We start from the raw sequence: 14,215 nt of genomic DNA on the forward strand, positions 1-14,215 counted from the left end.
GCTCCTCCAGATCCACATCTGCCTGGATGCTGCCATGCTCCTGCCTTGATGATAATGGAATTAACCACTGAACCTGTAAGCCAGCCCCAATTAAATGTTGTCCTTTTAAAGAGTTGCCTTGGTCATGGTGTCTGTTCACAGCAGTAAAACTGTCTTAGTTAAGACAGCCCCATATCAGACATCTATCAAGACAGTGTCACAGAGATGTGCCTACAGACCACTATGACAAAGGCATTTGCTCAGTTGACGTTCTCTCCTTCCAGTTGTCACATGATTATAGTTAGTATCATGTTGACAAAAACTAATCGGCCCAACTGGGATGTTTTCAGTCCTTTATCATTGGAATTTACTTGTTATCTGGACAGCCTTAGAGAGTTGATCACCCACTGTGCCACTGGTGGTAAAGTGATTTCTAACATTAGCCCAGGGTCTCTACATACCAGCCTATGAAGTGGATCAGGGAGATGGAAAAGAGTGCATATTGTTCTTTCATTTTTCTCCAAAGTCTAAAAATATATTAATAGTCTGAGGAAATCAGCAACTAATATTAAACATCACACATCACACCCACACAAAATGTCAGGCATAGTAGGAATGTCCAAAACTGAATCCCATTTAGGAGAGAGAGAGAGAGAGAGAGAGAGAGAGAGAGAGAGAGAGAGAGAGAGAGAGGTTGGAGGCCAGATAAAACGACTAGACTCATTTGCCAGATAATTTTTGGAGTTAATTCTCATAGCTCAAGGAAGGCACTTAATTTAGTGTTGATGAAACTGATGAATATTTCTGGGAATCTAACGAGACACTGAACAGTACTAAGTGTTCTACAAGACAATATGGAAGCCAAACTTCTGATACTTTCTCTGTCTTTTCTGACTCATTTAATAAAGAATATATTACTATCATTCCAAAACAAATACTTTAATATCACTCCAAACTTGTTGAGTAATGTGAAGGTTTGAAGAGAAATGTAATGAACTGGGAGAAAGGAATTGATGTTTTCCATGTGTTGAGAAGCAAAAGAAGTGAATGGACAAACAATAAGCCCTCTCCCAGTCAGCTTTGACTGTTAATTTGATTACAGCCTAGGATCATTGGACAACTGAATCTCAAATGAGGAATTGCTCAGATCACACAGTCTGTCCTGATGTATGTCTATAGGAGATTGTTTTGATTGTTAACAGATATAGGAAGGCACTGTCCACTGTGGGCGGTACCATCCTTAGGCAGGTAGCCTAAGTTGTTCAAGAATCTAGATAAACATGATTCTGTGCATGAGTTAGCAAGCAGTGTTCCTTTATTGTTTCAGCTTTGAATTCCTGCCCCGACTTTCCTCAGTGGTGAACTGACCTGTAAGTATAAGCCAAAGAATCCCTTTCCTCACATTAGTTGCTTTTGGTCATAATATTTGCCATAGCAACGGGGAGAAACTAGAATAAAGACTTATCATTCAGAGTATCTTATAAATGAAAGTCATTATTTGAATTTCTTGATGACATGATGAATGTTGAGGGTTCTGTAATCAGTAAGATTTATTGGCTATGCATAGCTGAAGTTTTGGCTAGAAACATTTTTATGTCTTAGCCAGTTTGAGAGCTGTTCGTTCCCATGTAGGGGGATCAGCAAATCATGTTACCTGTCAGTGTTTGGTCTTAAATTTTTTTCTTTCATTCTTGAAGCCAAGATCTTCAGGTGGTCTTCCTCTGTCTGGTCAGAGAATTGTTGAGGTTTGTCTTTTATTGTTTGTTGCAATGTTAAGTGCAGGCCTCCAAGACCCTTCCCCCAACTTAATTCTGATTGGGTAGAAGAAACATAGGTGGGTTGAAGTTTTGTGGGCTTGGGGAGAGGGACTACCATGAGGAGGAAGGAGAAGTTGGAAATCACCATGGAAGAAGGAGAATGTGCAGGAGGGAGAAGGAGAGCCGCTATTGGCTAATGGCCAAGAGAACGTGGCCCAGGGAACTGCCCAATTGGGTTAAGAAGAGCCCAGCTGGGATATAGTAAATAGTAAGTGATAACTTGGAGTTATTGAAAGCATGGGGTTATTCTAACAGCATAGAGGGCAGGCAGCTGCCTAGGTATTGTGCTGCCTAAGGCATATTTAAAAATGTAAAGGCTACGTATGTCTTTTATCCAGGAATATAAATAATCTAAGGCAGAGAAGAAGCTCCACGCTGGGATTTTTAATATTTCTTACTACCCAGAATGAGAAGGATGAAGGCTGAAAATGTGAGTTAGGAGAAATAGAAAGAGACTAAGCAAAGCATCTGGGTGCTGACTTACCTAGAACAACCAGAAACTCAAACAGATAGAAAAGACAGGCAAGAGTTCTTGTCTCATATTCAATACTGTAAGGAAAATATGTGAGTGGCTAATTTTGATTCCTATTTCCACATACACTATAATCAGAAGAACTTTATGAGTAGAAGGTTTCTGAGGCCGGCTATTTCCTTTTGTTTTGTGGTTCATTTCCTGGTAGAGTGTTGGGGTAACTGTATAGTGTATAAAAGTTGTCTCTGTGTAGACAATTGTTGATTGCCAGTCTGTCAGAGATCTGGATACTAGCCGCATCTTGATATTGTTGTTCCTATGACCATTTTGTAAACATTCATCTTTTCTTACTTGCTGATAGGCTTAAAATAAAGATCTGACAGCCAAGAGCTGAGAAGGAAGTAGGTGGGGGCAGAGCTTCTGGGCAGATAAAGGAGAAGGTGGGCGCAAGAGATTCGCCAGGGAAATGTGAAGACATGCTGGGGGTGAGAGAGAGAGAGAGGTGAAGAACTAGATATGGTGTGGTTATGGGCTAGGAACAATAAGATTAAACTAGATGAGCTAGTTGAGAGCTTACCCAGCTAAAGGCCTAAGTTTTAAAATATGTGAGTCTTTGTGTCTCTAAAGCACCGGTAAGTCTGAGAAAGGTCTGCTATAGTAGAGAGATGCATTCATGATAAATCTTGAAGGAAGGCCATATTTCAGCTATATTCTTTGATGTTTGTGTTTCTTTCTTTTATAGATCAAGATTGGCAGAAGGGAATGACAATATGTGTGTTGTTATTTTCTCTGTGTATTAATTCTCAGGCCTGGAGTACTTTCATGGCTTGTTCTTAGAAAATTTGCCCTGTTTCATTTCTCTTCTTCCTCCATATTTTCCTAGACTCAGTCAAACATCCCTACACCACAATAAGCTAACTTTACGAAGAGTTGCTGTGCTAAGGATATAACCCCATTGGTAGTTAGAGCATGCTGGCTGGGAAAAGCTTGCTTTGGGATTTATACTATTAGTCACTCAAATCATGACATCAATGGACATATTCGTAGGTCCTCACTGTTGTGACGTTTGGCCTTTTTAAAAAAAATTTTGCTTTTGTACAGCTTTTCCATGTCTGTTGCTCTTTGTTTCACTGATAATTAATATTAGCTTCCAGAATGAACTCAAAGTCTGCCGTGAAATTCTATGCAAAATGGAGAAACATCTGCTTCTATGGTTGGTTCTGCAACGAAAACTTCATCTTTGGAAGTCTTGACTTCTCTTAGTCAGAAAACTGGAGTAAAAAGGACATATAAGAATCAAATTTAAGAATACATAATCTACTGGGTGGTGGTGGCACATGTCTTTAATTCTACCACTTGGGAGACAGAGGCAGAAGAATCTCTGAGTTCTAGGCTAGACTGGTCCACAGAGTGAGATTCAAGACAGCCCAGGCTCCACGAAGAAACCCTGTCTCACCATCCATCGCCCAAAATATACATAATTATATAAAACATTTATTTTTATGGAATTTTCAAACTGCAGACAGCAAATGAATAGTTCTACATGTTCATTTTTCTTTGCTGTAGCTATATTTCTGGTGTGTGTGTGTGTGTGTGTGTGTGTGTGTGTGTGTGTATGTGTGTGTGCTAAAGTACATGTGCATATGCATGTGTGTGATGCCATCTTCTTGGATCCATCCTTCTACCTAGTTCTTTGAGTCTTGGTGTCTCAGTCAAAGCTCGAAGCCACCATGATGGCTAGTCTGAGGTGATCTCCTGCCTCCACATTGTGAGGCTGGAATTATGGGCAGGTTGCCACCCTGCCTGGCATTCACATGGTCTCTGGGATTTGAACTCCAGTCTTCAGGCTTATATGGCAAGCATTTTATCTGCTGAGCCATCTTGCCAGTCCCACTTTAAGTCTTACTGGCTCCCTCTTTAAAAGGCACCATGTATCCATGATCCAAAAGTGTTTTTGTTTTTGTTTTTGTTTTTCCCTTGTGTAAAACCCTCTTTTTCTAGAGAATTTCCTGAGTGCAGTACGGTTCCTTAAAGACTTTGGTTGTAAAGAGGACACAGATCCCTTTTGTAAAAAAGGGGGGGGGGCACCAACTAAGACAACAGCCCCATTCTTAGTTTCCATCATTCATTGTCACCAGAAGACTGGAGCCAAGGCGTATACAACCTGACTGTTTTCTGATTCACAAATAGGGCTGAATGCTGAATGTCAGAAACTATTTTACTCAAGACTGAAGGCCGCAATGTTGTGCCTGTAAAAGCCATGGAAGAAAAAGCCTTTCTAGTATTTGTAGCAAAACAAAACAAAGCACCCAAGAATTTGAACATTCCCCTTTTAAAACCGCTTGCTTTGGGGTGGAATGCACTCGGGGGTCAAGAACCCAGGGTGCTGGCACAGGGTTGCTGGAACGAGAAGCTTCAGAGAGCTTTGCAAGCCAGGCTGTCATCAAGCCATGATGGAAAACATAGTTCATCATCTGAAGTCCTCAGAACTAAAAACTGACCACCAGGAAATGGGCTTGTGGTGGTGAAATGGCTGACCACCCAAAAATGAGACAAACATGGCTTCCATCCCACCACCACTGGATGTTCCAACCAACACGAAGCTCCACCACAGTCAAACACGCTAATGTTCTCATCAGGGCTTCCTTACGGTAAGATCTCACAGGTGAAGAAGTTGATTTTGCATTATAATTTCAATTTTTCATCTTTTTTTTTCCTTCTGGGATATGCAATGCGACCAAAGAGCACATATTCCCAATATTGGCAGAAGAGGGAGCACTTGTAACTTATAAACCACACACACACAAAGTCATAGTGTCCCCTTACATAACTTGGCTTCATCTGTTTTTTAAAAACCACCCATCTTCACGCAGCTGCACAGAGCACCGGATGTTTTTTTGCTGAGAGTCCTGAGCATAGAAAGCTCTTCATGGCTCTAAGCTCAAGATGTTTCCAGCACACCCTGCCCCCCTCCCTCCCTAGTTTCCAATTATTTACACAGAATCATCCATTATTCTTAACACCATGCAACTTGGAAATATGTATAATCCTCTAAGCATATAGGGGCAAAACAAAACAAATCAAAACCCCCAAAGCAAGCTATAAAGATGATAGAAATTAGGGGGAAATAAATCCCTAGCAGATGCAAAAGTAAGAAAAAAATTAATAGAGGAAGACACTGGAAAACAGGAAGCATTCTCATTTTTTCAAGGAAAATTGGTTGTGAAATAGCAAAACACAAAAACAAACACAACTTGACTCCTTCCCAAGTCTTTAGTCGTTCATGCTTTGTTTTCCAGTATGTGAAATAGGTTTGATGGATTTTATCTTTCCACCACCAGCTGCTTTCTTCTTTACAGGTGCAAACAGAAGGGAGAAAAAAGATGAGGAGGACCCTAACCTGTGGAGGTTTGGTCTGCTGCCATGTATTGTAATTGCTAAATTCTCTACCCAAAGGTCTAGACCTACCATTGCCTTCTCAGGTTTGCAAGCTTTTTGTTATGCACACCTTATTCCTTGATTTAAAACTTTTTGTCAAGTAAAATTGTCGACTGCTGGTTACTGGAGGGATTAGAGGTAGGTGAGTTTGGAGTGACCTAGTTAGAAGAAGAGAAGAAGAGACAGGGCAAGAAGGAGAGGAAGAACAGGAAAGAGGAGGCAGCTGTCATGAGGGGAGAGGAACCAGGAACCAGGAACTTGGCCAGGAGAAAGAGCAAGTATCTGGGGTACACCACTGGGGAGGTAGCCAGGCCAGCAGCTAGAAGAGTAGATTAGGTGTGACACCCCGGTAATTGTCAAAGCCAAACAAAATAACCTCAGTCTGAGTATCATTTGTGAACTAGTTGGGGCTAAGCTTAAAGTGGTTGCACTACACAAGGCTGGGCTCATCTGTAACTGTCCTTACTTGTACATTGAATGCCACAAATTTTCTCTAACATTTTTCTACTTTTAACCAAAGAAATGAAGGTTCTTTACTGTCCAAGCCCACATGGTTGTGAAAGAGACTAAAAGGCTGAGTGAAGCTTATAGAGTGACTGAATGTGTCACAAGCTGCTTGGAGTCATTTTGGTGGCTTTAGCGATTCATTTCTTTCTCCTAAATAAACTTGAGAGGATGTCTTGGTCTGTGGGCCAAATCGGATCCATCTTTGTATGGGCCATGAGTTAAAAGTAGTTTTCTTTTTTTTTTTTAATATTTTTTATTACGTATTTTTCTCAATTACATTTCCAATGCTATCCCAAAAGTCCCCCATACCCCCCCCCACTTCCCTACCCACCCATTCCCATTTTTTTTTTGCCCTGGCATTCCCCTGTACTGGGGCATATAAAGTTTGTGTGTCCAATGGGCCTCTCTTTCCAGTGATGGCCGACTAGGCCATCTTTTGATACATATGCAGCTAGAGTCCAGAGCTCTGGGGTACTGGTTAGTTCATAATGTTGTTCCAAAAAGTAGTTTTCATATTCTAAAGACTATAAAAACAGAGAAGAAAGGTACAGCCAAACCCACATATGGCCCCGGCTATGACCTTTATAGAAAAATATCTGTGACCAATAGAAAAAGCCATAGAACACAGATATTCTGATTTTGTTATTATTAACACCAGTGTTGCTGCTATTGCTTTTAGTAACTCTATAATTCCTAGAGATAAGGAAAAACCTGTCTATCAATATGTCTTTCATACAGACACTTGCGAGTTCAGAGTCCAGAGCCTCACCCACTTAGTTTATTTCAATCTTTATGGACTCTTCTAATCAGCCTCAGTTTAAGTATCACACAATTAGGGGCAATCACCCACTACTGAAAGGATCCATGATTCACTGAAGAATGACTCCTCAGACTCAAGTGGTATGTAAAAGCAAAGCATGTTTTATCCTGCAGAAGTCCAGCATGCTGGGGTCTTCCACTCCAAGATGGAGACAACCAAGTGAGCTTGAAAGCCTGATTTAAGACACATTAGAGGTATTCCAGGGTACGTGATCTTTATCTTGCTCCATCTCTAGGGACATTCCAGAACCTTTACAGGGGTGTGGGGGGATGGAAACTGTTGCTGGAAGGTCTGGAAACTGTTGCTGATTCATTGCTGTTGCTTCAGGCCGGTGGCAGAGCAGCTTCTGATGGCAGGGTAGTTTCTGACTAGCTTGCCTGAGTGAAGCCTGTGTTTTGTTGTAGTAAATGACTTGCCTGGGCTTGCCTGGACTTGCCCAGTTTTTAGGCCTAGTCTCCTGAACTGCCAAATTGAAGCCTGTCATGGAGTCATTCTAGCCTTCTCAGTACCAGAAAATTAGGAATAGCTAATGCTTGGAACACCAAGCATTGTTAGAGCTGCTACAAGCCAGGGGGATCCAGAGAGAATTCTTTCCTTGGGCCTTCTGGGAAACACAACTCTACTATTGCCTTCATTTTGGGCACCCTGCCTCATAACTGTGAATGGATGGATCTGTGTTGCCCTGAGCTTCTTGGTTGGAAGAATTTTGTTTTAGTCAACTTGGGAAATGAAGCATAATGTTATACAGATTTCTTGACCCCTTTGAAAAGAGGAATGGTATGAAATTCTGCTGAAAGGCTGCTGTGACCCATAGAACAGAGAAAGCACATGGCCCTTTAAACACAGGACACATGTCATGTTCTTCTCATTACTAAACACAGTTTTCCTCCTTGAGTTGAAAGCAAAATTGATTTTGATAAATGACTGGGGAAAGGGGAACATACATGTGCACACATATACACATGGAATGGTCACAGCTAATACACAAGAGATGCTTCTGGTGGATCAGGCTGGATACTAATCATACTAACTTGCTTGTTACTTATTTATGAGAAAATAAAATCCTCTATTGAAGATCTGGACATCTGCAGTGGGGTTTGGATCCAAACTTGTCAGTTTTCCAGCAGGACCCCAGTGTTATAGGCCAGAGCACTTGGGCTTGGTACTGATAAATGCTAAAACATGAATAATATCTGTGCAGAGAAAGCAAAACTACTCTGGAAATGCAGTTTAGTATATAAAATCTTGGCCTGAGAGATTCACAGAGGCTCTTTTACAAAGTAGTTGGAGGAATGTAGGTTTGGGTTTCCAACCACTTAGTATTAGATAGTGTGTTAGATAGTGTGGGGAAGGAAGGTGGGACTTTAGCATTCACTATGACAAAACGCTTAGTGACTGCTTGAAATAAGGGATATTGAAGTATTTTGTGTTTGGATAAGGTTCAGAATATAGGATTACTATTGCCCGAGTCCATGCAGAAATCTGGAAATCATACAGCTTGTGGCTTTCCAAGTCTTTTGGCAGCAGAGTGCACTTGGGAGCAGCAACCTGTCCCTGTTGTAGAGACTAAGTGTGTTTGTCAAACATGATGTTGATATTTGAAACCTGCCTTCCAATCTGCAGACATCACCCTTCCACAGTTCCCTGCTGGGACACGTATCCAGCTGCAGACTGCCCAGAGGCCCAGGTCACAGTCTCTCAGGAGAGACATCTGATATAACATAGTCACCCAGAAGTGGAAAGCAGATAGTTCACTATTGCTGCAGGAACATGGAACGTGAAACTTCTAGATCATCCATAGAATTGCAAGATCTGGGTGCTTCTCAAATTGGATGCAAAACAGTATCTTTTAAATATTTTTATATTAGAAAAAAAAAGAAAAATAGAATGATGCGCTTTATATCAATTAAAAAGTGGAAGGCAGCATTGGGAAAAGAGCGGCTTTTGTGAGACTCTGGATGCAATCCTAATGATGAGCTCAAGCTTCGAAGGATTTTTGCTGTTATTAAATTGTTTTGGGTTTTGAGAAATTGGCAAAGGATGCGTCCTGGGAGAGCTGGAGACATTTTGAAGTGATCCAAAGAGAGTTACAAACAAAGGCCTTTTGTTGATCTAAAGTAACAGGATGGAGTCAGGGTTTTTAATTCTTCATTCTTTCTGTCTTAGGTAAGAATAGTTACTGATTAATGAGGCAGGAAGAAAAACAAGCCTCTAAACCGTGACTGCTTCAAGTGCTATTTCCTAGTAGTTGCCACCAGTGGACTTCCTAATGCTTGGCACCGAGGGTGATTATGTCTCTCTATTGTGAATTATGAGTGCTCAGGATGAGAACTGGAACTCTGTTTAGAAGCTGTAGTTTGTGGGAATATCTTTTACTGTGGAGCATATGCTATTTACATTCTTCATACATGACTTGGAAGTAAGATAGGTCCTCAGCACAGAAATAAACCCTAACAGTTGCTTGGCTGATGGTAAAGAAAACGATGAAATACTTGCTCTTCCAGACTCCCACATTCCTGCCTGCAAAGGTGTTTCTGGTTGATTTGAGATGGTTTCTCAGACAGGAGACCACCTGTTGGGAAGTTCTCACCATACTCATTATTGTTCTGGGACTTAAGACCAAGTGGATTTTTTAATATGCTGTCCCGGGATTCTGTGACTCCAGCATGTAAGCGTTCAGAGTTCAGCTCTCCTCGACTCTCATGATTTCTGTAGACTCCACTTGGCGTGTTCTCAGCATGTGGAGAAGGAGGGTCTTCATTGAACTCTCATGCCTTCTCCAAACTCACTGATATGCCTTTGCCTCACTACTGTCTCACTTCACCACTTCCCAAGTGACTCCTCTTCCAACTTTTTTCTCTTAATCCTGTTGGAGGACAAGATTGGCCTTCAACTTGGCCTTTGTCTGGTATGATTACTCACCTCCAAGGAATTGGTTATGCCAATAACCCAAAACAAAACTCTAAACTTCTAACCTGGAGAGATGAGGAGGGACAAATTCAGGACAAATTCAGGACAAATCCAGCCTGATGCTATGTCAAATTTGCCTATTACCCTCTGGGGAAGAGATGTCTTGTCACAGATAGGTCTTATAATGTGTACTCCTAATGAGGCAGTGACTAAGCAGATGCTAGGACAAGGATTTTTGCCTGGTCAGGAGCTAGGAAAGGAGGGACCAGACATTAAGACTTTTGAAGGCCCTAAGCCTTACTCTAACACTAGGGGCTTGGATTATTTTCTGTAATGGCCACTATTTTGCCTGCATCCCATGATGATAAAATTCAGTGGCTTAATAATATTCCAGTATGGGTTGATCAGTGGTCTTTATCTAAAGAAAAGGTATAAGCTGCCTCTTTGCTAGTGTAGGAACAATTAGAAGTAGGACATCTAATAGAATCTCAGTCACCATGGAAGACTCCAATATTTGTTATCAAGGAAAAATCCAGTAAATGGAGATTGTTACAAGATCTAAGAAAGGTTAATGAAACCATGGGACCCACGGGAGCTTTACAAACTGGGCTTCCATCTCCAGTAGCCATTCCTAAAGGATATTATAAAATTGTGGTAGATTTGAAACATTGTTTCTTTACTATTCCTTTGCACCCTGAGGATTGTGAAAGTTTTGCTTTCAGTGTTCCTTATATTAATTTTAAGGAACCTATGAAAAGATATCAATGGACAGTTCTCCCCCAGGGCATAGCTAATAGTCCTACGTTATGTCAAAGGTGTGTGGCACAAGCCATTCAGCCTGTAAGACAATAATGACCAATGATATAAATCGTTCACTACACAGATAATGTCTTATTAGTGGGAAAAGATTCTCAGGACTTGCTTTTATGTTATAGAGATGTACAACAGGCTTTAGCTGGTAAAGGACTGCAAATAGCTCCTGAGAAGGTACAGACTCAGGATCCTTATAATTAATTGGGCTTTATACTTACAGATCAGGCCGTTTCCCCCCAGAGGATAGTTATTGGCAAGGAAAGTTTACAAACTTTAAATGATTTTCAAAAACTGTTAGGTGATGTCAATTGGCTTTGCCCCTATTTAAACCTTACTACAGGGGAATTGAAACCTCGATTTGATATTCTTAAAGGGAGTCCTGATCCAACCTCACCTACATCTTTAACCTCAGAAGGATTACTAGCCTTACAACAAGTAGAAGGAGCTATTGAAAAACAGTTTGTTACTTATATAGATTATTTTTTGCCTTTACGTCGTCTGTTGATTTTTTAATACTACTCATACACCTACAGGGTTATTGTGGCAAAGGGCTCCTCTTATGTGGATACATTCAAGAATATCTCCTAAACGTAATATCCTGCCATATTATGAGGCAGTAGCCCAGATACTTGGAAGAAAGCAGACAATGACTTATTTTGACAAAGAACAAGCTTTTTAATGTAGATCAAGATACTTGGCTGAAACAGCATAGTACAGATTGGTTACTTGCTCAAATAGGATTTAAAGGAACTATAGGTCATCATTATCCTCAAGATAGTGAAAGACCCACAACGTGAGGACTCCCCCACGTTCTGACTCAGGAGAGGTGACACCTCAAATCACTCACGAGAAACGGTCTTGCTGCAAACTGCAAGAGGACTTTTATTTCAAGAGCGCTCTCAGGGCCACAGTCATACACCACGCAGGGGTAGAGGACCGTGGCATGCAGAGTAGCTGGGGAAGGGGGTATTTAAAGAAAAAAACCACAGCTTAAGGAGGTGGGGAGGGCGTTGTTGGAAAATACCAAAAATACCAGTTAAGAGTCACGAGGAAGTAGAAAGTCAAGACAGTTTTCTAGGAGCCTCTAACAATAGCACCTTTGCATATCGGGCTCCAGCAATGATCAGGGTGGGTCAGGGTGACTTTCTTTGAACAAACACTCCCTGAACCCAGGAAGCGGGTGGGTGGAGGACTGTTGCTATCTGTTTTATGATTAGCATGTCTTGGAGCTTTGAGTCACAAAGGTCACATTCTCAAGCCTGGGCCTAAAGGCCTAGAATTTATGTTTTTATGTTTCACTTTTTCAATAGGTTGATAAATCTTTTAAATGTACATAAGGTGATATTTCCTAATATGACATCTTTACAACCTCTGTATAATGCTCTTTTGGCTTTTACTGACGGCTTCTCTAAAGGGCGAGCTGGATATCTTATGAATAACCAACAGGTAGGCATAGAGACTCCTGGGCTCTCAGCTCAGTTAGCAGAGCTGACAGTGGTACTGAATGGTTTTCAGTCTGTGGATGATACTTTTAATCTTTTTACTGATAGTCTATGTGGCCCAGTCTGTTTCTCTACTGGAAACTTGTGGTACATTTAATTTTAATATGTCAGCAGGATCTCTGTTTTCACAATGGCAAAACATCATTCCTGCTGGGGGAAAAAAAAAAACATTTGTATTGGTCATATATGAGCTCATTCTGGTCTTCCTGGACCTTTAGCTGCAGGCAATGATTGCATTGACAGAGCTCTAATAGGAGAAGCCTTAGTTACAGATCCTGTTGCATTGACTAGACCTGATCATGATAAATTTCATCCTTCTAGCCATACCTTAAGACTCTGACATAAGATCACTAAGGAACAGGCAAGAATGATTATAAAACAATGCCCTAACTGCCTTACATTATTTCTAGTTCTGCATTTAGGGGTTAATCCACGAGGCCTTATGCCCAATCACATTTGGCAAATTGATGTAACTCATTATGTAGAATTTGGAAAATTGAAATATATACATGTTTGTATTGACACTTGCTCAGGATTTCTTTTTGCTTCACTACGTACGGGAGAAGCCTCTAGAAATGTAATTGATCATTGTTTACAAGCCTTTAATGCTGTGGGATTACCTAAAGTCATTAAGACAGATAATGGGCCAGCCTATACTGGCTATAATTTTACATCATTTTGTAAGGAATTTGGTATTAAACATAAAACTGGAATTCCTTATAACTCAATGGGACAAGGAATTGTTGAATGTGTGCATCGCACTCTGAAAAATTGGCTTTTAAAAACAAAAAAGGGGGGAATTATAACCCCCCCCCAAGGTCACCAAAAGCACATCCTGCTTTTGTCTTATTTGTTTTAAATATTTTGCAAACTAATACTAAAGGTCAGTCCACAGCCGATTGCTGCTAGCATCCAGTCACTTCCCGTTCACATGCCATGGTTAAATGGGGGCACCCACTAACTAATACGTGGAATGGTCCAGACCCCATTTTAATATGGGGGAGAAGTTCTCTGTGTTTTTTCACACACACACAAAAAAAGACAGGGCGCGATGGCTGTCTGAAAGATTGGTTCTTCAAGTGGACACAGGTCCTGAGTCTTCTAGTATATGTGATTCCAATTATGATGATGGCTGAAAACCTTTATTAGCCAGCTGAGTTAACTTGGAGCATAGCCTACACTATTTCCTGAGAAGTAACAGTTTTTCTGTTGATTCTCAAAGCCACCTCCCCCACACCAGGAGGCCAGAGCTTGGGTCGGATTGTTGCTAATTTGAAACTAAATTGAGTGCTTGGGACATTCCCTCAGACACCCTTAATCCTGTTGCTTTTAACCTTTGACTTTGTATTTCAAGCAGGTCGATTACCTCCATACTGGCTTGCCTTCAGCAAAGCTCAGTCATGGATGTTATTCATCACTATGAAGAGATGCATTGAGTGCATATTGTGGCTTTGGTCTGAATGGGAAAAAGGTGTGGTATGAGGGCTGACAGCCAAAGACAGGCCACTGATGATTCTATGACTTCTATCAACCTAAGACAGAGGCATGTGCCAAAAGGTCGTATTTGTTCTTAATAAACACTAAAAGGCTATGTTTGTGTAAATAAACACAAACAAGCTGCACGTGGAGGTGTGGCCATCAGGCACCATAATTCCCATGCAGGACCATGGAGCATAAGTAACTCTTATGCCCCAGTCCAGCTAACTTTTAATAAATAAAAAGGGAGGAACTGTGCCCTCCCCCAGCCTTGAGCAGGGCTGAATCAGACCTTGTTTTTGCCACAGCAGGCTAGCCCACCTAGGGTGAAGTCTTCTGACCTAGGTAAAGTCTATTGTCTGCCACATCTGCAGCTTCCTCCAAGATGCTATTGCCTGCTGAGCAGCCTGAGTTTGTTGTCCTCATGAGATCCTGACAAGCCACCAGATCCTGGCATAGTGGAGGATAGGTTCCCCTCCCA

Source organism: Mus musculus, chromosome 11 (genome assembly GCF_000001635.26).
Source record: "Mus musculus strain C57BL/6J chromosome 11, GRCm38.p6 C57BL/6J".
Lineage (NCBI taxonomy): Eukaryota > Metazoa > Chordata > Mammalia > Rodentia > Muridae > Mus > Mus musculus.